Here is a 26,738-nt window from a genome sequence, read left to right on the forward strand (position 1 = left end):
TGTTAGACCCACTTCAGTCAGTCTTCCGTTCCCAACATTCCACAGAGACAGCACTGACTAAAGTGGTTAATGATTTGGTCACTACGAAGTCTAAAGGCCACTACTCACTACTTATTCTTCTAGATCTATCTGCTGCATTTGACACTGTAGACCACTCTCTTCTCATACAGACACTACAATCTCTAGTTCTTAAAGACACAGCCCTTTCTTGATTCCTATCCTACCTATCTAATCGCTCCTTCAGTGTTCGCTTCTCTGAATCTACCTCCTCTGCGCTACCTCTTTCAGTTGGAGTACCGCAAGGCTCAGTCTTGGGTCCACTGCTTTTCTCTATCTATACCTCATCTCTTGGTAAACTAATCAGCTCTTTTGGTTTTCATATGTACGCAGATGATACTCAAATCTACCTATCCTGCCCTGACTTGTCCCTATCTGTACTGGACCATGTCACTGAATGCCTTTCTGCCATTTCATCCTGGATGACATCTCGCCACCTCAAACTGAAAATTTCAAAGACAGAGTTAATTATATTTTCACCGGCCAATAGTAGGTACCAACCTGATATCTCTATCACTGTTGAAAACTCGACTATCTACCCTACCCCACAAGCTCGCTGCCTAGGTGTCATCCTTGACTCTGATCTGTCCTTTGTTCCTCACATTCAATCTGTCTCAAGATCATGTTACATGCATCTAAAAAACATATCCAAAATACAACCATACCTTACACAAGACACTGCTAAAACTCTAATCCACGCTCTCATTATCTCCCGCATTGATTATTGCAATAGTCTCCTAACTGGTCTTCCCAAAACGAGACTCTCACCACTACAATCCATTCTGAATGCAGCTGTGAGGCTTATCTTCCTTGCTAGTTGTTCATTGTCTGCAGATCCACTCTGTCAGTCCCTCCATTGGTTACCTGTACTCTACCGCATTCAATATAAAATACTTTTACTCACACACAAGGCCATTAACCAAACTACACCAACATACATCACTTTGCTTATCTCAAAATATCTCCCAACCCGACCTCTTCGCTCTTCACAAGACCTGCGTCTCTCATCCACACTCATTTCTCGCTCCCACTCACGATTGCAGGACTTTCATCGGGCTGCACCCACTCTGTGGAATTCCCTACCATGCACAATAAGACTCTCCTCTAGTCTCCAAACCTTCAAGCGTTCCCTGAAAACTCACCTCTTTAGGCAAGCATATCAAATTCCAGAACCGCCCACATAACTTTCATAAACCTTCCTATCAAATTGCATCCACTCTGTACAGTCCACACACATCCTCACATGTCTTCTAATTCTATGCAATAGATAGCACCTTTCTTTGTGTACACATGCCTATTTCCCTATAGATTGTAAGCTTGCGAGCAGGGTCTTCCTACCTCTATGACTGTTTGTTATCACCCAGTTTGTTATTGTTAATTCAAATTGTAAAGTGAAACAGAATTTGCTGCGCTATATAAGAAACTGTTAATAAATAAATAATAATAATAATAAATAACATTGCAACATTGCAATGTCGGTCGCAGTGCTGGGATCTCAGTTAAATGCAGAAGGCATCTCTTCTACTGAGACGATTCTTGCATGTCCCTCCTAGCAATCTGACAGAAAGTCAATGCTGCTTGCATGCAGCATTGACCTTCATCCATCTCTGAATTAGGCCCTTTGTCTGTGATCCTTTATCCCTACGGTAAATTTCACCAGAAAATTAATGTTGTTATAAATGTACAGATATAAAAAGCAGTCATTGCACTCAGCATACTAATAACATTTTTTAACTAAAGTTAAAAACCATGATGAACAAAAATGCATTATGGACACCAGGCACCCCACCTTCATTAATTTCATATTGTGTAATAGGTGTTAATTAAAAGTCAGTTTTACCAAAGTGTGGAACAAAATATATGGGGTAGTCCGCAAGCGCTGCAAAATAACTGATCAATTATCTTCACTTCCTCAAGATCTTATATTCTTATTCTGCTCCATCGGGTACAAAGATTTCTCACACTTGCATTACTCCACGATTTCTCAAGGATTCGCACCTTTTGACTAACCTCCTCAAAGCGAGATATGTACGTCAAAAGGTTTCTTTAGAAGTTCCTCCCATACACACTTATTTCTCAGGATAGGTGATTCCACAACCCCGTCCCTTAAAAGGGGCACTCACCTCACAACAGTGCCCTATATTCCTTGAAAGGTTTCTTTACTGTCAGCAGGTCTCAGGGTTCCAACTGGCGACCACCGGTATTGTAACAGATATGTGGATAAAGAGCCAATGGATATCCAAAAAATGCACAAATTTATTGTACCACATACAGATATATCTATAAAACTTTAAAAATGCAAAACAAATATAAAATACATTCCCCTGGTCAACTGGAAATTTCCTACTCCACCAACCCCCCAGGGAACCTAACACTCTATCTGTCCTCTATTCTCTTGAAAATAGTGCACAGAGGCAATAGCTCAAGGGCGAGTGTGGATCCTATTTGGGAATAGAGATGGATGGAGGTATACCATACGACCTGGGATGTAAAAAAAGCCACACCGACGCGTTTTGGATTCTAGATCCTTCCTCAAGGTGTCTCCTGGAGTCAAATAGGAGGCCATTTATACCTCCTGGTCGCCCCTCCCAGCTTTACTGGCCAATCGCATTATATTAGTTAAAAAATATACATTATATCATGTTTCATAAACCATTATCCACATATCAAATATACGCATCTTAAATACCGGACCTATATTCACTTTAAAAATATCCACAAAGAAGATTTCATCATTTAAACAGACTAAAAAAATTAATTGGTAAAAAGCAATCTCAAAACTGGATCATAAGGTTAACATCATTTGTATATTGTCCTATCGTCGATTCCGGATTCATCATCCCATTGTTTACTTTTATCCTTCAAAAGTCTGTGACTTCCCCCGATTACCCAGAAGTCTTTTTACACTTCAAACAACTTCAAACAATTTTATCGAGGCTGTCATGAATGTTCTCCTTCCTGTCCGTGGAGCGCAGTGTGTTGATGAACCGCAAACCACGTGACTTCCGCTTTACCCGGAAGTGTGGGTCATTCTGTCCATAGTGTGGAACGCAACCCTGGAAGACATCTTTTTCTCAGTGTCAGCCAATATCTTATCCTCTGATAGTCTCAAAAACAGCACAACGAAACCATGCAAAAGAATTAAAATGATAAACCATTAGTGGTGCATATGATTTCAAAGACAAATGAACGGATTCTTAAAAGATTTTTTTCACTTAAAAAAGACACATACTCTTATTTTGCAGTTCATCCATTAATGTAAAAACCACTTCATTTCGAAATCAACATTCAGACCTTTCGGGTCAAGGGTTTGCATTTCATAAATCGTACGCATTTCTGTCTTAGCCAATCTAATTTCACCATCATTGGTTCTCCAACTTGGGACCACAGCTTTAATACCACAGAAACTCACTAGATGTTTTATGTTACAATCATGTGTTTTTTTTAAATGCAATGATACATTATGAGTCTCCATTCCTCTTTGTATATTCCATACGTGTTCTGCCATATGGGTTTTTAACATACTGGTAGTGCGTCCCACATACTGCGCACCACAGGAACATTCAAGTACATATACACAGTTTTTTGTGTTACAGGTGACAAAGTCATTTATAGTGTACATAACCCCAGTTTGATTGGATCTATATTGAACAATTTTGCTTTGTTTGCTCATACATGTGCGGCACATCAAGCATGTTCCGCATCTATAGAAGCCCTTTGATGCATTCCTAGTAAGCATCTTGGGAGCGGCAGTCACACTCCTTACCACACTTTCTTTTATGTTTTTAGCTCTCCTGTATACAAACTTTGGGTTTCAGATATGTATTCCTTCAGTGAAACATCTTTACTCAGGATGGACCAGTGGCGTTTAATAATCTGTTCCACCTGCCTATGCTGACTATTGTAACCTGTGATAAATGGGAAGCATACCATACTATCCTTCCTATTCTTAGGTATATTATTAAGCATATTAGTCCGTATATCCATACCACTATCTATTGCAGCTTGTATTATTTCTTTATCATAATCTTTAGCTTTAAACTGATCCTCTAGTCTTTGTGCTTGTTCCCAGTAAACCTCCACATCTGAACAATTTCTTCTTATTCTATGGAACTGGCTCATAGGGATACTCTTCAACCAGTTTGTGTGATGGTTACTAGAATAATCTATAAACGAGTTACAATCTGTACTTTTTGTGTAATTGCTTGTTTTAATTTCACCTTTATCAATATACACTCTTAGATCCAAAAAATTCACTTCCACTTCACTAATATTGAAGGTAAGTTCTATATTTAATGAATTATTATTGAGGTGTTCACAAAAGGTCTCCAGTGAGGAGCGATCCCCATCCCAGATAAATAAAATATTGTCTATATATCAGCTCCAGGATACCAGCCTGGCCCCCAGTTCATGGCCACTCCACACTTGTTGTTCTTCCTAGTGTGCCATGAATAAGTTTGCATAACTGGGAGCCAGCCTGGTACCTATCACCATTCCTGTCAATTGCATATAAAATGAATCATCATACCAGAAGAAATTGTTGTGGAGGATCAATGAAGTTCAAATTCATGGTTTATTATAGTATATAGTGAAGTAACGTCCGCTGTCACCAATAAAAAGCCAGGTTGCCAGTCAACTGTCATCAATTTATTAATGGTAGATATGGTGTCCTTTAGATATGATTTGGTCTCCTTTACCATGGGTTGCAAAATAAAATCAAGAAAACAGGACAGATTGGATAAGCAGGAATTGGTACCCGCCACTATTGGGCGACCAGGGGGGCATTCACTATTCTTATGTATTTTTGGCAACACATACATTACCGGTATTGCCGGATTTTCTATCATGATATACTTCTGTTCTTCTTCTGTAATTGTTATGCACACCAGTGCCTGCAGGAAAGTACTGGTGTCAGGACTGTTATGCACTCCAGTGCCTGCAGGAATGTACTGGTGTTTGAACTGTTATGCAAAACAAATGGACTTACAGACAGACTGGGGAATATGACATAACGTACACAGAAGGTGATAGGTTAACAAAATACACACAAAGTGAACAGAGAAGCCCATAGGCTAAGGAACTGGGTATCTCCCTTGTATTAGAACTGCTCAGATGGGAAAAGCAAGATGTTGTGTTTTAATACGTAGAGAACCCGAAATGCTGTTGCTAAGGGCAACAGCAAAACCCTAAAGGGTTACCAACGGGTGTGGCAGTAAACTCCTTGGTCAGAGATGGAATGATAGACACAAGGAGAGTCTCCACAATCCTAATTCTCACTTGCAGTGCACAGGTTCAGCTTACTGCCACTAAACTGACCCCTGACACCTAGCACAGTGAGACAGGATTAGACAGGCAAGTCTTAGAATACAGCCGCAAACTTGCTAAGTTCACAGAGTAGTAACAGAACCCCAGCAAGCTAAACGACTGACTCCAGTCTTACTGCTAGGTCTGGATTGGCAGAGTGTAATACCAAATCCCCAGGCCTATTTGCAGTAAGCAACAAACAAATACAAAGCTACACAGTACTGGCTAACTTTCAGAAACTGACTAACCAACAAAGATTCAGCAGCATCTGCTTACCCTGAGAAGAGGCCTTATAAAGCAGGTGCTGTCCACGCCCCACTCAGACCTCACAGACTGTGAGCACAAAAACCAGCACCGGATCCCCTGCCATGCACAGAGCCTATAACCACTGCACAGCAAAAGACCCGAACCGGAGTATCAGCTGCGCTCAGGTCACTCCGCTAGCACTTGTCTCCCGGTTGCCATGACGACGTGGCAGCACAGGGCAGGAGACCCTAACAGTACCCCCCCTCTGACGAGGGGTCAAAGAACCCCTACCACCGGGTTTATCGGGGAACTGCGAGAAGAAATAGCGTATCAGTCTGGGGGCATGAAGATCACAACTGCGCACCCACGACCGCTCCTCCGGGCCATACCCCTTCCAGTGCACCAAAAATGACAGCCGACCCCGAACCACCTTGGAGTCAAGAATCCTTTCAACAACAAACTCCCTCTGGCCACGTGTCAGAAGAGGGGAAGGTCTTCCACTGGAAGAAGGATTACTAATCGCCCGTTTTAAAAGGGAACAATGAAAGGTTTTATTGATACCCAAAGAACGAGGCAGATCTAACTGAAATGCCACCGGATTGATAACCCTGGTGATCTTATAAGGGCCGATGAACCGGGGGCCTAACTTATGAGATGGCTGTCTCAACTTCAAATTCTTGGTAGACAACCAGACGAAGTCTCCTAATTTGAAGCAGCAGGGTCTTTTCCGCTTATCAAAAACCCTTTTGGTCACTAATGACACAGACACAAGGGCTTTCTTCACTTTCCGCCAAATACCTCTAAGGACCGAAACCACAGAGGAACCACCAGGCGTGGAGTCCAGGGGGTCAAAAGAATTGGCCTTAGGATGATGCCCATACACACAAAGGAAGGGAGAGATCCCTGTAGCAGAGTGAGCCGCGTTGTTATAGGCAAACTCCGCCATGGACAGATGAGCAACCCAGTCAGTCTGACACTTGGAGACATAACACCTGAGGAACTGCTCCAAGGACTGGTTCACCCTTTCAGTCTGCCCATTAGACTGCGGATGGTAGCCCGACGACAAGCTGACAGAAATCTGGAGATCGGAACAAAATGCCCTCCAGAATTTGGCCACAAACTGGGATCCGCGGTCAGAGACCACATCAAGTGGCAACCCGTGGAGACGCACAACATGCAGCATAAATAATTCAGACAGGTGTCTGGCCGATGGCAGCCCAACCAGTGGAACGAAGTGCGCCATCTTCGAAAACCTGTCAACGACAACCCAGATGGCTGTCATCCCCGAGGATTTGGGCAAGTCCACCACAAAATCCATTGAAATGTGGGTCCATGGCTTAGATGGGATAGAGAGTGGATGTAATGGGCCAACAGGAACCCCTCTAGGAGTCTTATTTCGGGCACAGATGTCACATGCCCGAACCCACTGATCCACATCCTTAGCCACCGAGGGCCACCACACCGCCCTAGATAGCAACTCCCGAGTTCTGGCAATACCCGGGTGACCTGCAGACTTCTTGGCATGGAATTCCAGGAACACTCGCTGTCTTAACCTAGGAGGCACAAACAAAAGACCTACCGGAAGGTCTGGAGGAGCCTGCTCCTGTGCTCTAAGGACTAATGATAAGAGGTCCTGGGTAATGCCCACTTTAATACATGATGGGGAAACAATGGGCAACGGCTCCTCGGTGGTCTCCTGGATTGGAGCAAAACTCCGCGAGAGCGCATCAGCCTTGATGTTTTTTGACCCAGGGCGATATGTTATCAAAAAATTAAAGACAAAGCCCATCGTGCCTGCCTGGCATTGAGACGCTTCGCTGACTCTAAATATGCCAGATTCTTATGGTCAGTGAGAATTGAGACCACAAACTTAGCCCCCTCAAGCCAGTGTCTCCACTCCTCGAGTGCATCCTTAATAGCCAACAATTCCCGGTTACCCACGTCATAATTCATCTCGGCAGGCGAAAATTTACGGGAAAAGTAAGCACACGGATGAAGGCGATTATCAGACACTCCCATCTGAGAAAGCACTGCCCCCATACTCATCTCAGAGGCATCCACCTCCACCACAAAAGGACGCTCTGGATCTGGGTGTCGCAGCACCTTGGCCGAAACAAATGCCCTTTTGAGACGGGCAAAAGCCGCTTTAGCCTCACAAGACCAGTGAGCAACATCCGCCCCTTTCTTAGTGAGTGCCACCAAGGGCGCCACTATAGACGAAAATCCAGCGATAAATCGTCTATAAAAATTCGCAAAGCCCAGGAAACGCTGAAGCGCCTTCAAACTAGTGGGCTGCACCCAATCCAGGACTGCCTGTACCTTGGAACCCTCCATTTGGAAACCTTCTGGGGAAATAATATATCCTAGAAATGCGATTTGCTGAACTTCAAATTCGCACTTCTCCAGCTTCGCCCCAAGCCGGTGGTCTCTGAGTTTCTGGAGGACTAAGCGTACATGCTTCCGATGTTCCTCCAGGGAATGGGAGAAGATTAGGATGTCATCTAAGTATACAACTAAGAATCTATCCAAATATTCCCTGAGCACATCATTCATGAAATCCTGGAAGACTGCCGGGGCATTACAGAGCCCAAAAGGCATCACCAAATATTCATAATGCCCTGAGTGGGTATTAAAGGCAGTCTTCCATTCATCCCCCTCTCTTATTCGGATTAGATTGTACGCACCGCGTAGGTCAATCTTAGAAAAAATGGTGGCAGTACGAAGCTGGTCAAACAAGACCGAAATGAGAGGCAGTGGGTATGAGTTTTTAATCGTGATACGGTTCAATTCCCTGAAGTCGATGCAGGGTCGCAACGAACCATCCTTTTTACCCACGAAGAAGAACCCCGACCCAACTGGAGACTGTGAAGGTCTGATAAATCCCTTAGCCAAGTTCTCCTGAATGTACTCTGCCATAGCCTGAGTCTCAGGACGTGACAGGGAGTACAACCTGCTCTTGGGAAGCTTAGCATTTGGCAACAAATCAATGGCACAGTCATAGGGGCGATGGGGAGGTAGTACCTCTGCAACTTTTTTGGAGAACACGTCCGCAAAATCTGCATAACACCCTGGCAATCCTGGCAAACTTAGCTGCGAGAGCCTGACTGGAAGGCTCAAGCAACTCCTGAAACAATCAGTACCCCAACTAAGAATCTCCCCAGAGACCCAGTCAAATTGAGGATTGTGGGCCCTTAACCAGGGTAACCCCAACACCAATGGGGCAAAAGTACAGACAGTCACATAAAAGGACAATTTTTCAGAGTGTGTGGCTCCAATAAACAAAGAAATCTGGCTAGTGCAAGAGGTAATTTTACCTTGGGATAATGGTTCCCCGTTTAACCCACAAATCTCAATTTCCGATGCCAAGGGTACTAAGGGAACAGAGTGTTTCAGGGCAAATTGGCGGTCCATAAAAACCCCGTCGGCCCCACTGTCCACAAAGGCCTCAGTCTTGACAGTTTGACCGAGGATCTTCAAGGTCACCGGAATGATAAAAGTCTTCTTGGGAAATTCTGACTTCTGGCCTGACAGGATATTTCCCATCACCCTCAGGCCCTGAAGTTTTCCGGCTTTTCTGGGCATGATACTACCACATGACCTTTATTCCCACAGTACAAACACAACCCCTGCTGTCTCCTCCGCGTCTTCTCACGCGAGGAGAGGCGGGTAGCCCCAATCTGCATAGGCTCCTCTGAAAATTCCTCAGAGTCTGAGGTTCCCTTGGGAAGGAAGGAAATCTCAGTCTCCCTTTCAAGCCTACGCTCTCTCAGCCGTCTATCCACCCGGATGGATAACTGCATGAGCTGATCCAAGCTATCAGGCAAGGGATATTGTACCAGTTGGTCCTTTATCTGGTTAGAAAGACCTCTTCGGTACTGGTGTCTCAGGGCTGGGTCATTCCACTGGGTATCATGGGCCAACCTCCGAAACTCCGTACAGTAAACCTCAACTGGCCTTCGCCCTTGCTTAAGGATCGAAATCTGAGCCTCGGCTGAGGCCGTCTTGTCAGGGTCATCATACAACATGCCCAGTGCCGTAAAAAAAGCATCAACACTTTTAAGCGATGGACAGTCAGGCTGCAACCCATATGCCCAGACCTGTGGGTCTCCTTGTAGCAAGGAAATCACTATGCCCACCCGCTGAATCTCCGACCCAGAAGACTGAGGCCTAAGCCGGAAGTATAGCTTGCAGCTCTCCTTGAAACAAAAGAAATGCGAGCGATCTCCAGAAAAACGATCCGGGAGATTTACTTTCGGCTCCTTAACCCCTGCAGGTGCTGCTGCTGCGGGAGCTCCGCCAGCAGCCTGGGAGGTGTGCATTTTAATGGACAAATCATTAAATTGTCGAGTCAGGACCTGCACCTGATCGACCACCTGTTGCAACGTATTTTGAGGGGTATGCTCCATATTCCCACAAAATTTCAACAGGAGTATTAGGCTGCTGAATATGTTATGCACACCAGTGCCTGCAGGAAAGTACTGGTGTCAGGACTGTTATGCACTCCAGTGCCTGCAGGAATGTACTGGTGTTTGAACTGTTATGCAAAACAAATGGACTTACAGACAGACTGGGGAATATGACATAACGTACACAGAAGGTGATAGGTTAACAAAATACACACAAAGTGAACAGAGAAGCCCAGAGGCTAAGGAACTGGGTATCTCCCTTGTATTAGAACTGCTCAGATGGGAATAAGCAAGATGTTGTGTTTTAATACGTAGAGAACCCGAAATGCTGTTGCTAAGGGCAACAGCAAAACCCTAAAGGGTTACCAACGGGTGTGGCAGTAAACTCCTTGGTCAGAGATGGAATGATAGACACAAGGAGAGTCTCCACAATCCTAATTCTCACTTGCAGTGCACAGGTTCAGCTTACTGCCACTAAACTGACCCCTGACACCTAGCACAGTGAGACAGGATTAGACAGGCAAGTCTTAGAATACAGCCGCAAACTTGCTAAGTTCACAGAGTAGTAACAGAACCCCAGCAAGCTAAACGACTGACTCCAGTCTTACTGCTAGGTCTGGATTGGCAGAGTGTAATACCAAATCCCCAGGCCTATTTGCAGTAAGCAACAAACAAATACAAAGCTACACAGTACTGGCTAACTTTCAGAAACTGACTAACCAACAAAGATTCAGCAGCATCTGCTTACCCTGAGAAGAGGCCTTATAAAGCAGGTGCTGTCCACGCCCCACTCAGACCTCACAGACTGTGAGCACAAAAACCAGCACCGGATCCCCTGCCATGCACAGAGCCTATAACCACTGCACAGCAAAAGACCCGAACCGGAGTATCAGCTGCGCTCAGGTCACTCCGCTAGCACTTGTCTCCCGGTTGCCATGACGACGTGGCAGCACAGGGCAGGAGACCCTAACAGTAATAACACCTTTCGCTAAATATAGTGCCAAAAATACTTCTAATTTAGTAATTATGCCGATACTCGGATTTCCTCTTAATTTTTGGTATGTTTCCTTGTCCATGTGTTTTTTTAAAATACAATGATACATTATGAGTCTCCATTCCTTTTTTTATATTCAGTATGTGTTCTGCCATACGGGTTTTTAACATACGGGACAATCTTATTCCGAGAGGTCTAAGGATGAATAACATTCCTTCCTTTCAGAGGGAATCTGGAGACTTCTTAAAGGAATGGAATAGAATCTTGGATTCATGCTCTTTCTTCCTGATGGATTTGATTGTCAGGGAGAGGAGGAGGTATCTACGAGAGATAGAGGAAGAGATTGAGACGTTCAAGTCTCTAGCAGAACCATATTCGGGGTCTAAGGAATACAAGGAAATGGAGGAAGTAATTACTACTAGGATTAAGAAAAATAAGAAAGAAATTAAAATTAAGAAACAGAAAAAATATTTTAGAGATAGGAAAGATAAGGATGAAGAAAAAGGTATGCTACAGGATAAAAGAGAGGTGCTAGAAGAAGAGGGTGAGTTAGAAACAACCGCGACACTACGCCGTCCAAATGGGAAGGTGGATGATATGAACAGGACTCGGAACTTCCCTGACAGAAATAGATACACAGGTAATTCAAGATGGGTTAACTCTAGGAAAAAGGAAAGATAGGGTTCACATGTTTATCACCCACGTTTTCCTAGGAGAGAGCCTCGGGAGGAGTATGAATATAGAGGAAATAGAACTCAAAAAGAGGATAAATGGGAAGGGGAGAGTTTTGAATTAAGACAATGAAAATCACTGGAGGAATAGACCCCATAATAGAAATAATAGGAGGGAGATTCCTCATAGGGAAAGGAAATACCCATCTAGGAATTGGAGGAAAGATAAATCTCCAATGCTAGAGGATCCCCCCTTTTCCCCTTCTTTTTTAGAGAGTGGCCCTCGCCGGCCCCCGAGATGGAGGTACAATCTAAATATAGGAAACGGGGTAAAAGAGGTAGGAAGGCCGCCTCTTTAAATAAAAAAAGAAGGATTAGAATTAGGGCGAGCAATATACCCAAGCACAGTGAGAATAGTGAGGATAGTGATAAAATTCCAGAAAAGGAGGAGGAAGAGAATGGGTTGGGTGAGAAAAGTAGCAAAACTGTAAGTATTTACAACCTTAGTCAATATGAATTCAATGTCCATGAGAAATCTGTTCTTGAGAAGGGCCTTAAATTTGCCACGGTTAATAGGTGTGATATATTTGAAGTCTTTGTAGATATAGAGAGATTTATAAGACGCCTCACATTAAAAAGATTCTTTGATGAGAAACCAAAGGCTGATGATGTAGGGGTCATAAATGGAGGATATAGGTTTAAAAGGAAGTCAACCTTCTACCCCAAACACAAGAATGGCAGTTTCATAGAGTCCTTTGAAAAACTAGTTTAAGCAGATTTGGAAATGGTGACTTTTAAACCTAATAGAAAAAATAATCTGTCTAGGGAGGAAAGAAATGCCATTAAAATGTTACGCGGGAACAAAGATATAGTTATTAAGCCCGCGGATAAGGGGGGAGTATCATTATTTTGAGTCTGGAGAACTATAATAGAGAAGTACTACGCCAGTTAATGGACAAGGAAACATACCAAAAATTAAGAGGAAATCCGAGTATCGGCATAATTACTAAATTAGAAGTATCTTTGGCACTATATTTAATGAAAGGTGTTATTACAGAAGAAGAACAGAAGTATATCATGATAGAAAATCCGGCAATACCGGTAAAGTATGTGTTGCCAAAAATACATAAGAATAGTGAATGCCCCCCTGGTCGCTCAATAGTGGCGGGTACCAATTCCTGCTTATCCAATCTGTCCTGTTTTCTTGATTTTATTTTGCAACCCATGGTAAAGGAGACCAAATCATATCTAAAGGACACCATATCTACCATTAATAAATTGATGACAGTTGACTGGCAACCTGGCTTTTTATTGGTGACAGCGGACATTACGTCGCTATATACGATAATAAACCATGAATTTGGACTCAGGGCCCTATCATTCTTTATGGAGAAAAGTGGAATGTCAGAGGAAAAAAGGAACTTTGTTCTGGAGGGAATTTCATTGATCCTCCACAACAATTTCTTCTGGTATGATGATTAATTTTATATGCAATTGACAGGAATGGCGATGGGTACCAGGCTGGCTCCCAGTTATGCAAACTTATTCATGGCACACTGGGAAGAACAGCAAGTGTGGAGTGGCCATGAACTGGGGGCCAGCCTGGTATCCTGGAGCCGATATATAGACAATATTTTATTTATCTGGGATGGGGATCGCTCCTCACTGGAGACCTTTTGTGAACACCTCAATAATAATTCATTAAATATAGAACTTACCTTCAATATTAGTGAAGTGGAAGTGAATTTTTTTGGATCTAAGAGTGTATATTGATAAAGGTGAAATTAAAACAAGCAATTACACAAAAAGTACAGATTGTAACTCGTTTATAGATTATTCTAGTAACCATCACACAAACTGGTTGAAGAGTATCCCTATGAGCCAGTTCCATAGAATAAGAAGAAATTGTTCAGATGTGGAGGTTTACTGGGAACAAGCACAAAGACTAGAGGATCAGTTTAAAGCTAAAGGTTATGATAAAGAAATAGTACAAGCTGCAATGGTTGATAGTGGTATGGATACTCGGACTAATATGCTTAATAATATACCTAAGAATAGGAAGGATAGTATGGTATGCGTCCCATTTCTCACAGGTTACAACAGTCAGCATAGGCAGGTGGAACAGATTATTAAACGCCACTGGTCCATCCTGAGTAAAGATGTTTCACTGAAGGAATACATATCTTAAACCCCAAAGTTTGTATACAGGAGAGCTAAAAACATAAAAGAAAGTGTGGTAAGGAGTGTGACTGCCGCTCCCAAGATGCTTACTAGGAATGCATCAAAGGGCTTCTATAGATGTGGCACGTGCATGATGTGCCACACATGTATGAGCTAACAAAGCAACATTGTTCAATATAAATCCAATCAAATTGGGGTTATGTACACTATAAATGACTTTGTCACCTGTAACACAAAAAAACTGTGTATATGTACTTGAATGTTCCTGTGGTGCGCAGTATGTGGAACGCACTACCCGTATGTTAAAAACCCGTATGGCAGGACACGTACGGAATATAAAAAGTGGAATGGAGACTCATAATGTATCATTGCATTTTAAAAAACACATGATTGTGACATAAAACATCTAGTGAGTTTCTGTGGTATTAAAGCTGTTGTCCCAAGTTGGAGAACCAATGATGGTGAAATTAGATTGGCTAAGACAGAAATGCGTACCATTTATGAAATGCAAACCCTTGACCTGAAAGGTCTGAATGTTGATTTCGAAATGAAGTGGTTTTTACATTAATGGATGAACTGCAAAATAAGAGTATGTGTCTTTTTTAAAGGAAAAAAATCTTTTAAGAATCCGTTCATTTGTCTTTGAAATCATATGCACCACTAATGGTTTATCATTTTAATTCTTTTGCATGGTTTCATTGTGCTGTTTTTGAGACTATCAGAGGATAAGATATTGGCTGACACTGAGAGAAAGATGTCTTCCGGGTTGCGTTCCACACTATGGACAGAACGACCCGCACTTCCGGGTAAAGCGGAAGTCACGTGGTTTGCGGTTCATCAACACACTGCGCTCCACGGACGGGAAGGAGAACGTTCATGGCAGCCTCGATATGGAGCCTAATGCGGAACACAGGAGGGACAAATAAAGTTGTTTGAAGTGTAAAAAGACTTCTGGGTAATCGGGGGGAAATCACGGACTTTTGAAGGATAAAAGTAAACAATGGAATGATGAATCCGGAATCGACGATAGGACAATATACAAATGATGTTAACCTTATGATCCAGTTTTGAGATTGCTTTTTACCAATTAATTTTTTTAGTCTGTTTAAATGATGAAATCTTCTTTGTGGATATTTTTAAAGTGAATATAGGTTCGGTATTTAAGATGTGTATATTTGATATGTGGATAATGGTTTATGAAACATGATATAATGTATATTTTTTAACTAATATAATGCGATTGGCCAGTAAAGCTGGGAGGGGCAACCAGGAGGTATAAATGGCCTCCTATTTGACTCCAGGAGACACCTTGAGGAAGGATCTAGAATCCAAAACGCGTCGGTGTGGCATTTTTTTACATCCCAGGTCGTACGGTATACCTCCATCCATCTCTATTCCCCAATAGGATCCACACTCGGCCTTGAGCTATTGCCTCTGTGCACTATTTTCAAGAGAATAGAGGACAGATAGAGTGTTTGGTTCCCTGGGGTGTTGGTGGAGTAGGAAATTTCCAGTTGACCAGGAGAATGTATTTTATATTTGTTTTGTATTTTTAAAGTTTTATGGATATATCTGTATGTGGTACAATAAATTTGTGCATTTTTTGGATATCCATTGGCTCTTTATCCACATATCTGTTACAATACCGGTGGTCGCCAGTTGGAACCCTGAGACCTGCTGACAGTAAAGAAACCTTTCAAGGAATATAGGGCACTGTTGTGAGGTGAGTGCCCCTTTTAAGGGACGGGGTTGTGGAATCACCTATCCTGAGAAATAAGTGTGTATGGGAGGAACTTCTAAAGAAACCTTTTGACGTACATATCTCGCTTTGAGGAGGTTAGTCAAAAGGTGCGAATCCTTGAGAAATCATGGAGTAATACAAGTGTGAGAAATCTTTGTACCCGATGGAGCAGAATAAGAATATAAGATCTTGAGGAAGTGAAGATAATTGATCAGTTATTTTGCAGCGCTTGTGGACTACCCCATATATTTTGTTCCATATATTGTCTCAAGGAGTAGTGCTCTTGGGGGTGGTACTGAGTTGCAGCAAGGGCGCAAGTTACTTTTTTCTGTTGATTGTGGTAGAGTTTTACCAAAGTGTTTGACCAGGAGATCCAGTTACCTTATCCCGGTAAAAGTACTGTACATTGTTATTGTTACCATCATAACGGGTGCTGCTAGAGCACATCTAATACATGAAGAGAAGACTGACATCTAGCAAAAAGCACAGTCTATCTTTAGAAGCATAACCACTGATAATAAATCTTTCACATTCCTAAAATCTGTCTTTTACCCACATTTCCAATATACTGTATAAAAAATGACAAGGTCAGAAAATAACATTTATAGCAAATTATGTGCAACAAGTGATAAAATATGTAGCAGTGTGATACCTGTTTTGCAATCTTAATTTTAATAAGCACAGTACTAGAACATATTGCAGTCACCAAGTTTATAATTGCCTTGTTGCTTGAAAGAGCATTGCAGCATTTATCTTGATTCCAAATTGAACTTATATTTAACTAGATGATCTCTGACCCACTTACAGCATTGGAATGAAGAGGCTCGATCTCTCAGGGTGGGGTCAGTAGAAATAATATGTTGGTTCTTCCAAATTACACTCCTAATTGTATCTGCCACTGTGGAGAAAGCACTATATCCTATTAAACTTGGTTTCCTTTGTAACACCTCTAGATAATAATGTTCTTCCATCCTGTTGTATAGCATCATAGAAGAGCCCCCTCAATCAGCTACTGATTATAATTGGTTGGCAGGGCCAGATAAAGGTCTATAGGGGGCCCATGGGCAACAAACCTGTGGGGGCCACCATCAGTTACTATGTACACATTCAGACTCGTGTGTGTGTGTGTGTGTGTGTGTGTGTGTGTGTGTGTGTATGTATATATATATATATATATATGTGTATATATAGACTGGAAGGTATAGGCGGCACTCAAAAGTCTTGCACACTCGATTATGAAGAAAAAGCCATGTGCATTTATTGACGTTTCGGAGGACGAACCTCCTTCCTCAGAACACTGCAAACAAGTGACAAGCAACAAAAAACAAACTTAAATACCAGATTCTCCTGGAACCCGTCATCTCCCGCCGCGTCCGCGTTGTCTGGTCCACGGAGAACGCGCTTCAAGTCACGTGTGACGCCCGGCAGCTGGAAGTCGCGTAATCTCGTGACGCGGTCTCGCTTCTGACGCGGCTGTGGACAGAGGGGAACAGGTTACCATGGAGACAATACACACTCTGCCTGAAGCGCTGTGTATCGTCTCATGGACAAGCAAACAAACATGCATATAGATCAAAAAACATACATATAAATTACAACAGCTAGTGCCTACATTATTAATAAAACATCTAAATCTTAATACAAATGTATAATCTTAAGACACACTGACAAGCAGTGTGATGGATTAAAGTGATGAGCAAATAAGTGAGATACAGTGATAAATACATTAAATATATACTACACACTATAAAAAAATTTTTTTATAAAAACCTGGGGAGTATTGCATGATCAACATTACTTTGCTGAATCAAACAACAACTATCAATGCCTGTGTTATTGAATCGTGCCATCATACAAAATTCTTTGTAAACAATACTAAATAAGATTAAATGTGAATTGGAGCTTACACTGGGATGCCTGTTTTATGGAAAAAATAATATTATAAGGAGACATCTATGAAAAACAATTTAAATTTAGCTGATCGTTTAAGCCTCTAGGGTGGATGGTGTCGAGTCTAAATATCCACCTGGCTTCTAATTGTAATAGCTTGGTGGCCCTATTGCCCCCTCAAGGAGCATCTGGAACGTGATCCACAATTTTGTATCTTACTGAAGCCAAACTGTGTTTCATCTGGGCAAAATGTCAAGTGTCCATGACCACGATGCCCCCCCCCCTTTGTCAGCTCCGTGGCATTGTGGTCATGGACACTGACAAATACATCAAAGAATGTGACCGCTTACTGTCAGACATCAATACATACAGTCCATTGCAAGCAGACCCCACCAGGGAATATAAGATAGAACTAGATGGGATTTTGGAAACAGCATTGGTGGAGGGACTTATTTCACAGGACATATTGAATAAACTCACATGCATGCATCCGGTGATCCCCATTTTTACGCTATACCTAAGTTGCACAAAGATGCCAGACAGCCCCCTGGCAGACCAATCATTTCTGCCAGGGGGTCGCTATGTGAAGCAATTGCCATTTTCTTAGATACCTACTTACAGCCTTGCGTTCAAGCTACATTTACACATCTCAAGGACTCAAAGATGTTATTAAAAAAATTGATGTCACTTGGGTCCGTACCAGAAGGCACCACACTCGCTACACTAGATGTAGCAAGCCTATATACATGCATCCCGCATCAAGCGGGTTTGGGTGCAGTCAGGCGTCTTATTACACATAACACCTTATATACCGGGCCAGATATTGATTTGTTTATAACTTTACTTGAATTTGCGTTAACTCACAATTATTTTTTGTTTAATGGTCGGTTCTTTAACCAAAAGACAGGATGTGCCATGGCGTCAGCTGTAGCGTCATCTCTGGCTAATGCATATATGTGGGAAATTGAACGTAATTTATTCTTTGAAAATGTGTCCATTACAGAACATGTCTTACTGTACTTTCGTTACATAGACAACTTGCTTTTGTTCTGGACACATGAATCACAGGCTTTGTCTACGATAATCGAGGAACACAATAAGTCAGCTAGTCTGGTCAAACTGACCCTCATTACACACCCCAGTGAAATCTGTTTTTTGGATATCAAAATCACCATCCATAATGGGTTGATTCAGACCTCGCTTTACAGCAAGCCCACGGACCGTAACACTTTATTGCGTTACGACAGTTTTCATCCTAGGTCCTTGGTGAGAGGTCTTCCATATTCCCATTTTCTCGGGGTCTGAAGGATCACTAGTGACCCTAAGGACTTGGAATGTCAGTTAAACATCATGACAGAGAAGTTTATTCAGAGGGGATACCCTAAGGAGATATTAAAACAGGCACGTGACAAGGTGCTCTCCTTAGACCACACTGAATTATTATTGAACACAAGAGCCAGACCCACAAATGAGAAGGTCACATGGGTTAATGAGTACAACACAGAGAGTGACAGAACCAGTAAACGTATTAAACAAATCTGGCCAATTGTCACCACAGACCCCAATTTATCTTCCCTTAAACAGAGCAAAATTATGCTGTGCTACACACGTAGCTCCAACATGAAAGATCTTGTTGTCAAAAATGATGTCACTGGCTTTAAAACTTCGCCCGTCGCATCACATTTTTTGAGTCGTAAACCCGGATGCTATAAATACCTGGGATGTACGACCTGTAGCTATATGCTTACAGGGGATTTCATAATGCATCCGCATACAGGCAAAAAAATCAACATTGTTTGGCCCCTGACGTGTAGTTCCTCATTCGTCATATATGTGTTAATCTGCCCCTGTAGCTTATATTATATAGGCAAGACACAGTGCCTTTTCAAAGAAAGGATGGCCCAACATAGGTCGGCAATCAGGGCAGCATTGAATATGGGCAAAAGCAACCAACCGGTCGCTCGACATTTTGCCCAGATGAAACACAGTCTGGCTTCAGTAAGATACAAAATTGTGGATCACGTTCCAGATGCTCCTCGAGGGGGCAATAGGGCCACCAAGCTATTACAATTAGAAGCCAGGTGGATATTTAGACTCGACACCATCCACCCTAGAGGCTTAAACGATCAGCTAAATTTAAATTGTTTTTTATAGATGTCTCCTTATAATATTATTTTTTCCATAAAACAGGCATCCCAGTGTAAGCTCCAATTCACATTTAATCTTATTTAGTATTGTTTACAAAGAATTTTGTATGATAGCATGATTCAATAACACAGGCATTGATAGTTGTTGTTTGATTCAGCAAAGTAATGTTGATCATGCAATACTCACTAGGTTTTTATAAAAAAAAATTTTTTTATAGTGTGTAGTATATATTTAATGTATTTATCACTGTATCTCACTTATTTGCTCATCACTTTGATCCATCACACTGCTTGTCAGTGTGTCTTAAGATTATACATTTGTATTAAGATTTAGATGTTTTATTAATTATGTAGGCACTAGCTGTTGTAATTTATATGTATGTTTTTTTATCTACAGATGTGTCCACTATTACCTTTCTGAAAACAGTGCCATGGTAGTAAATTTGGCATGACATATATTCCTTGTGTTTTTGTGCCGTCATATTGTGCCGTGACTGTCACAACTGAGGGCCTGAGCTGACGGGAGGCAGCCTCAGTTGTAGGGGCTGAGATGTACCGGAACCTGGGAGGTTGTATCAGACCCCTGGACATGTAAGTAACATGAATAATAACTGCCCGAAGGCGTGACCACGACAACTTAGATAAAAGTCAATGATGTTTATTATGACAACTCCGCAACACAGCAGCAGTAAAAGAAAACATAAAAGTCAGCAAATAATAAATACAGTTCCTTGGTACTACAGGATGGCAGGAGCCACAGGGCACTGGTAGTGTGAGATAGTTCTTATGATCTTCTAGATGGAAAGTCCTTACCAGGCCCGACTGTAGCAATGGAGATAACCCAGGATTGTGCCAGCTGGTGTTCCAGGAAAAGCTGGGTTGCTGAAGGTAAAACAGCTGCTGTGGATACTGGCTGGAACCAGACTGTTGTTAGTACGGAGTGGATACTGGCTGGAACCAGTTAAATAATAAATGAACTTGGGAGCGATGAAATATGAACTGAAATGTAGAACTTGAGAGCGGAGAAATAATAATACCGGTGGAGAGTGGTAAAGTGTAGAAAGGACACCGGCCCTTTAAGGGAAGCTGTACTCTGCTGGATGCTGAGCTGGAAGCAGGTAATGCTGTAGCTGGAAACAGATGAATCCACAATGGGTTGGAGAGTCAGGCTACACCGCAGGTGGAATGCTGGTGCGGGTCTCTATGGTGGAAGTCTTGAGACAGGAGCTGGAACCTGGAAGACAATCACAGGAGAGAGACAAACAGGAACTAGGTTTGACAACCAAAGCACTGACGCCTTCCTTGCTCAGGCACAGTGTATTTATACCTGCAGCAAGGAAGGGATTGGCTAGGCAATTATGCAGATTAACAATACTGACAACAGATTGGAGGAAATGATCAGCTGACAGAATCCAAGATGGCTGCGCCCATGCAGACACTTGGAGGGAAGTTTGGTTTGTAATCCATGTGGTAATGAAAACAGTAATGGCGGCGCCGGCCACTGGAGACATGAGACGCCAGGCTGACAAGTGCACATCCAACCACGCGGACACAGCGGAGGCCGCGGCTGACGTAATCGCCACTCTGACACTCTGCATGCAGAAGCTCAGGGACAGCGGCGGAGGCCGCGGGAGACGCCATGCCAGATGTAATAAGGCGTTACTGTGACAGCGTCTCAGAGAGACAGGAGAGGATGCAGGAATGTGAACATTAGAATAACAGATGGGATCCGGTCCTGGAGCGCTGAGCCAGCCTTAGGAGGCATCTGATGGGTAAGAAATGGCGTCCAGATACCCGGATCGTGACAGCACCCCCCCCTTTAGGAGTGGCCCCAGGACACTTCTTTGGCTTTTGAGGAAACTTGGAATGGAATCTCCGGACCAAGGCAGGAGCATGGACATCAGAAGCATTGGTCCATGAACGTTCCTCAGGACCATAACCCTTCCAGTCAATAAGATATTGTAGTTGACCGTAACGGTGACGTGAGTCCAGGATCTTGGCCACTTCATACTCAACGCCTCGTTGAGTTTGGACTTTCGGAGTTGGAGGAAGTGAGGAATGAAACCGATTCAAGATCAGCGGTTTCAACAGGGAAACATGGAATGTCCTGGGTATTTTTAAGAAGGGAGGCAACTGGAGTCTGTAAGCAACAGGATTGATGACTTGTTCAATCTTGAAAGGACCGATATAGCGAGGTGCAAACTTCATACTGGGAACTCTTAACCTCAAATTCTTCGTGGATAACCGTACCCGATCACCCACCTTGAGAGCAGGAACTGCTCGACGCTTCTTATCCGCAAACTTTTTGTACCTGAACGATGCCTTGAGCAGAGCTGATCGTACGCTCTTCCAGATATTGGCAAACTGATGCAAGGTGATATCCACTGCGGGAACAGAAGTTGCTGGAAGCGGTTGGAACTCAGGGACTTTAGGGTGGAATCCAAAGTTAGTGAAGAATGGTGTTGAAGCAGATGAAGAATGATACTGGTTGTTATGACAGAACTCGGCCCAGGGAAGTAATTGAACCCAGTCATCTTGAGAGGAGGACACATAGACGCGGAGGAAGGCCTCCAAGTCCTGATTCACCCTCTCGGTTTGACCATTGGTCTGAGGATGGTAAGCCGTGGAAAACTTTAGCTTGACTTGGAGGACTTGACATAAACTTCGCCAGAATTTGGCTGTGAATTGAACTCCTCGATCTGAGATAATTTCTTCAGGAAGACCGTGGAGTCGGAAGATCTCTTGTATGAATACTTGAGCCAACTTGGAAGCTGACGGAAGACCGGTGAGAGGAATGAAGTGTGCCATCTTGGTGAACCGGTCAACTACCACCCAGATGGTATTGAACTTGTTGCACATGGGTAAGTCTGTAATGAAATCCATCGACAAGTGGGTCCATGGTCGACGGGGAACGGATAGTGGAACCAGTTGCCCCGCAGGCGACTGGCGGGATACTTTATGTTGGGCACACTTTGGGCAAGATGCAATAAACTCCAAGACGTCCTTTTTCAGAGTTGGCCACCAATAGGACCTAGAGATAAACTCCAGGGTTTTTTGGATACCTGTATGTCCGGCAAAACGGGAAGCATGGGCCCAATGCATGAGCTTCTTCCTTAGCATCGGCTTCACAAAACTTTTCCCTGATGGGGGCGTAGAGTCCATCCCTACCGTGGAGAATGCCAACGGATTTATAATAGGATGCTTGTCTGAAGACTCTGACTCATTTTCTTGCTCCCATGAGCGGGAAAGGGCATCGGCCTTGCGATTCTGAGAGCCCGGACAGAACTGGAGTTTAAAGTCGAACCTGGAAAAGAAAAGTGCCCATCTGGCCTGACGAGGGTTGAGACATTGTGCGCCCTTCAGGTATAAAAGGTTCTTGTGGTCTGTAAGTATGGTGATTAAATGAGAAGCTCCCTCCAACAGATACCTCCACTCTTCTAGAGCGAGCTTGATGGCTAGCAACTCCTGGTCGCCAATGGCATAGTTGCGCTCTGCTGGGGAGAACTTCCGGGAGAAGAAACTGCAAGGATGTAAATGGCCATCTTTAGCCCTCTGAGATAACACCGCTCCTACTCCAACGGAGGAGGCATCCACCTCTAGGATGAAAGGAGAGTCGATGTCAGGCTGTTTCAGGACAGGCGCAGAGATGAACCTCTGTTTTAAAAGATGAAAAGCTTGCATGGCTTCTTCAGACCACTTGGACGGGTTAGCACCCTTCTTGGTGAAAGCAGTAATAGGCGCCACAATGGTGGAAAAGTCTCGTATAAACTTTCGGTAATAATTGGCGAACCCTAAGAACCTCTGGACCCCTTTGAGGGTTAAGGGTACCGGCCAATTCTGAATTGCTTGTAGTTTCTCAGGATCCATCTCTAGTCCGGAACCGGACACAATGTACCCTAGAAACGGAATGGACTTGACTTCAAAGACGCATTTTTCTAATTTGCAATAGAGATGATTGACACGGAGACGGGACAGAACCTCTTTAACCCAAAAACGATGTTCCTCTAAATCGTTGGCAAAAATGAGGATATCGTCTAGATAGACCACGACATGACGGTATAGAATGTCTCTGAAAATCTCATTGACAAAATGCTGGAAGACAGCTGGAGCATTGCTCAATCCGAAGGGCATGACGAGGTACTCATAATGTCCGTCACGGGTGTTAAAGGCGGTCTTCCACTCGTCACCCTCACGGATCCGGATGAGATTGTATGCACCTCGCAAGTCCAGCTTTGTAAAGATGGTAGCTCCGCTAACTCTGTCAAAGAGCTCAGTAATCAGGGGTAAAGGATAACGGTTCTTGATGGTAATGTCGTTCAAACCTCTGTAGTCGATGCACGGCCGCAGACCACCATCTTTCTTTTTTACAAAAAAGAAGCCTGCGCCGGCTGGGGAAGAAGAAGGTCGAATGAACCCCTTTGCTAGGTTCTCTTTAATGTATTCCTCCATAGAATGCGTCTCAGGCAGAGACAACGGATAAGTTCGGCCTCGAGGTGGAACCTTCCCTGGAACGAGATCAATCGGGCAGTCCCATTCTCTATGAGGAGGAAGGATATCAGCAGAAGCTTTACTGAACACATCCGTGAAATCTTGATATGGAGGAGGTGGAACATCAGACGACCTGGGGGAGGAAGAACAGACAGGCAATACTTTAAACAAACATGTCTCTGCACAGGAGGACCCCCATGCAAGGATTTGCGTAGTCGTCCAATCAATTGTAGGATTGTGAAGACGGAGCCATGGAAGGCCCAGGACCACAGGATGTGTGGCTCTTGGAATCACTAAAAGTGAAATAAGTTCGGAATGAAGAACTCCCACTCTCAGACGAACTGGTAGAGTCCTTAGAGCAATAACAGTATCAAAAATTTTACTGCCATCCACGGCAGTTAAGGAAAAGGAGGAAGGAAGTCTCTCGGTGGGTAGGGACCACCGTTTAACATAGGCTTCAGTAATAAAGTTCCCAGCTGCTCCGGAATCAAGGAGAGCAATGACGTTCCGATAAATAACGTTGAGCAACTTGAAGCGAGACTGGGAGATTACAATCATGAGGAGATGGAGAGGAGATCATTACTCCTAGCCGGCCCTCTCCTGGGCGAGCTAGGGTTTGGAGTTTTCCCGGACGTTCGGGACAGGCATTGATGGTGTGAGACGGAGCTGCACAGTAAAGACAAAGAGACTCAGAGAGACGTCTTCGGCGCTCAGCAGGAGTTAAACGGGAACGGCCAATTTGCATGGGCTCATCTTTAGATGGTGACAGTTGACGAGGAGGAGGAGCAGAAGATTTTGGAGCAGATGATCTTCCACGCTCAGTTGCTCTCTCTCTGAAACGTAAATCAACTTTCGTGCAGAGTGAGATTAGCTCATCTAACTTAGAAGGTAAGTCTCTGGTAGCTAACTCATCTTTAATAAGCTCAGATAAGCCATGCCAGAATGCAGCATACAGGGCCTCGTCGTTCCATGCCAGTTCGGATGCCAGGATCTGGAACTGTATCAGATATTGTCCTACAGTACGTGACCCCTGCGTAAACGGAGAATCTCGGATGAAGCTGAGGTTACCCGGCCTGGCTCGTCGAAGATGCGCCTGAATGTTGACACGAATGCAGTGTAAGAAGATAGCAGGGTGTCGGACCTCTCCCATAACGGTGATGCCCAGTCAAGGGCGGAGCCACTGAGAAGAGAGATGATGTAGGCAATTTTTGTACGGTCACTGGGAAAATTGCCAGGTTGTAGCTCAAACTGAATCTCACACTGGTTGAGAAATCCCCTGCAGAATCTTGGAGATCCGTCAAATTTTGCTGGCGTTGGAAGATGAAGACGTGGAGCAGAAATGGGTAAGGTGAGTGGGGTTATAGCTGGAGTCACTGTGGTTGACGCACCAGATGCGCCTGATCCACGGAGAGTTGTCTGAATCCCATCCAGCCGAGTAGAGAGATCCTGGAGACAGCGGATGATGTGGCCCTGTGCAGCCTCCTGATGTTCTAGTCGGGCTGCAGTTCTTGCATCGGCCTGGCCGCTTGATCCTGGTCTCCGGCTGGATTCATTAGGTCAGTGCTTACTGTCACAACTGAGGGCCTGAGCTGACGGGAGGCAGCCTCAGTTGTAGGGGCTGAGATGTACCGGAACCTGGGAGGTTGTATCAGACCCCTGGACATGTAAGTAACATGAATAATAACTGCCCGAAGGCGTGACCACGACAACTTAGATAAAAGTCAATGATGTTTATTATGACAACTCCGCAACACAGCAGCAGTAAAAGAAAACATAAAAGTCAGCAAATAATAAATACAGTTCCTGGGTACTACAGGATGGCAGGAGCCACAGGGCACTGGTAGTGTGAGATAGTTCTTATGATCTTCTAGATGGAAAGTCCTTACCAGGCCCGACTGTAGCAATGGAGATAACCCAGGATTGTGCCAGCTGGTGTTCCAGGAAAAGCTGGGCTGCTGAAGGTAAAACAGCTGCTGTGGATACTGGCTGGAACCAGACTGTTGTTAGCACGGAGTGGATACTGGCTGGAACCAGTTAAATAATAAATGAACTTGGGAGCGATGAAATATGAACTGAAATGTAGAACTTGAGAGCGGAGAAATAATAATACCGGTGGAGAGTGGTAAAGTGTAGAAAGGACACCGGCCCTTTAAGGGAAGCTGTACTCTGCTGGATGCTGAGCTGGAAGCAGGTAATGCTGTAGCTGGAAACAGATGAATCCACAATGGGTTGGAGAGTCAGGCTACACCGCAGGTGGAATGCTGGTGCGGGTCTCTATGGTGGAAGTCTTGAGACAGGAGCTGGAACCTGGAAGACAATCACAGGAGAGAGACAAACAGGAACTAGGTTTGACAACCAAAGCACTGACGCCTTCCTTGCTCAGGCACAGTGTATTTATACCTGCAGCAAGGAAGGGATTGGCTAGGCAATTATGCAGATTAACAATACTGACAACAGATTGGAGGAAATGATCAGCTGACAGAATCCAAGATGGCTGCGCCCATGCAGACACTTGGAGGGAAGTTTGGTTTGTAATCCATGTGGTAATGAAAACAGTAATGGCGGCGCCGGCCACTGGAGACATGAGACGCCAGGCTGACAAGTGCACATCCA

This window comes from Pseudophryne corroboree, chromosome 7 (genome assembly GCF_028390025.1).
Source record: "Pseudophryne corroboree isolate aPseCor3 chromosome 7, aPseCor3.hap2, whole genome shotgun sequence".
Taxonomy (NCBI): Eukaryota; Metazoa; Chordata; class Amphibia; order Anura; family Myobatrachidae; genus Pseudophryne; species Pseudophryne corroboree.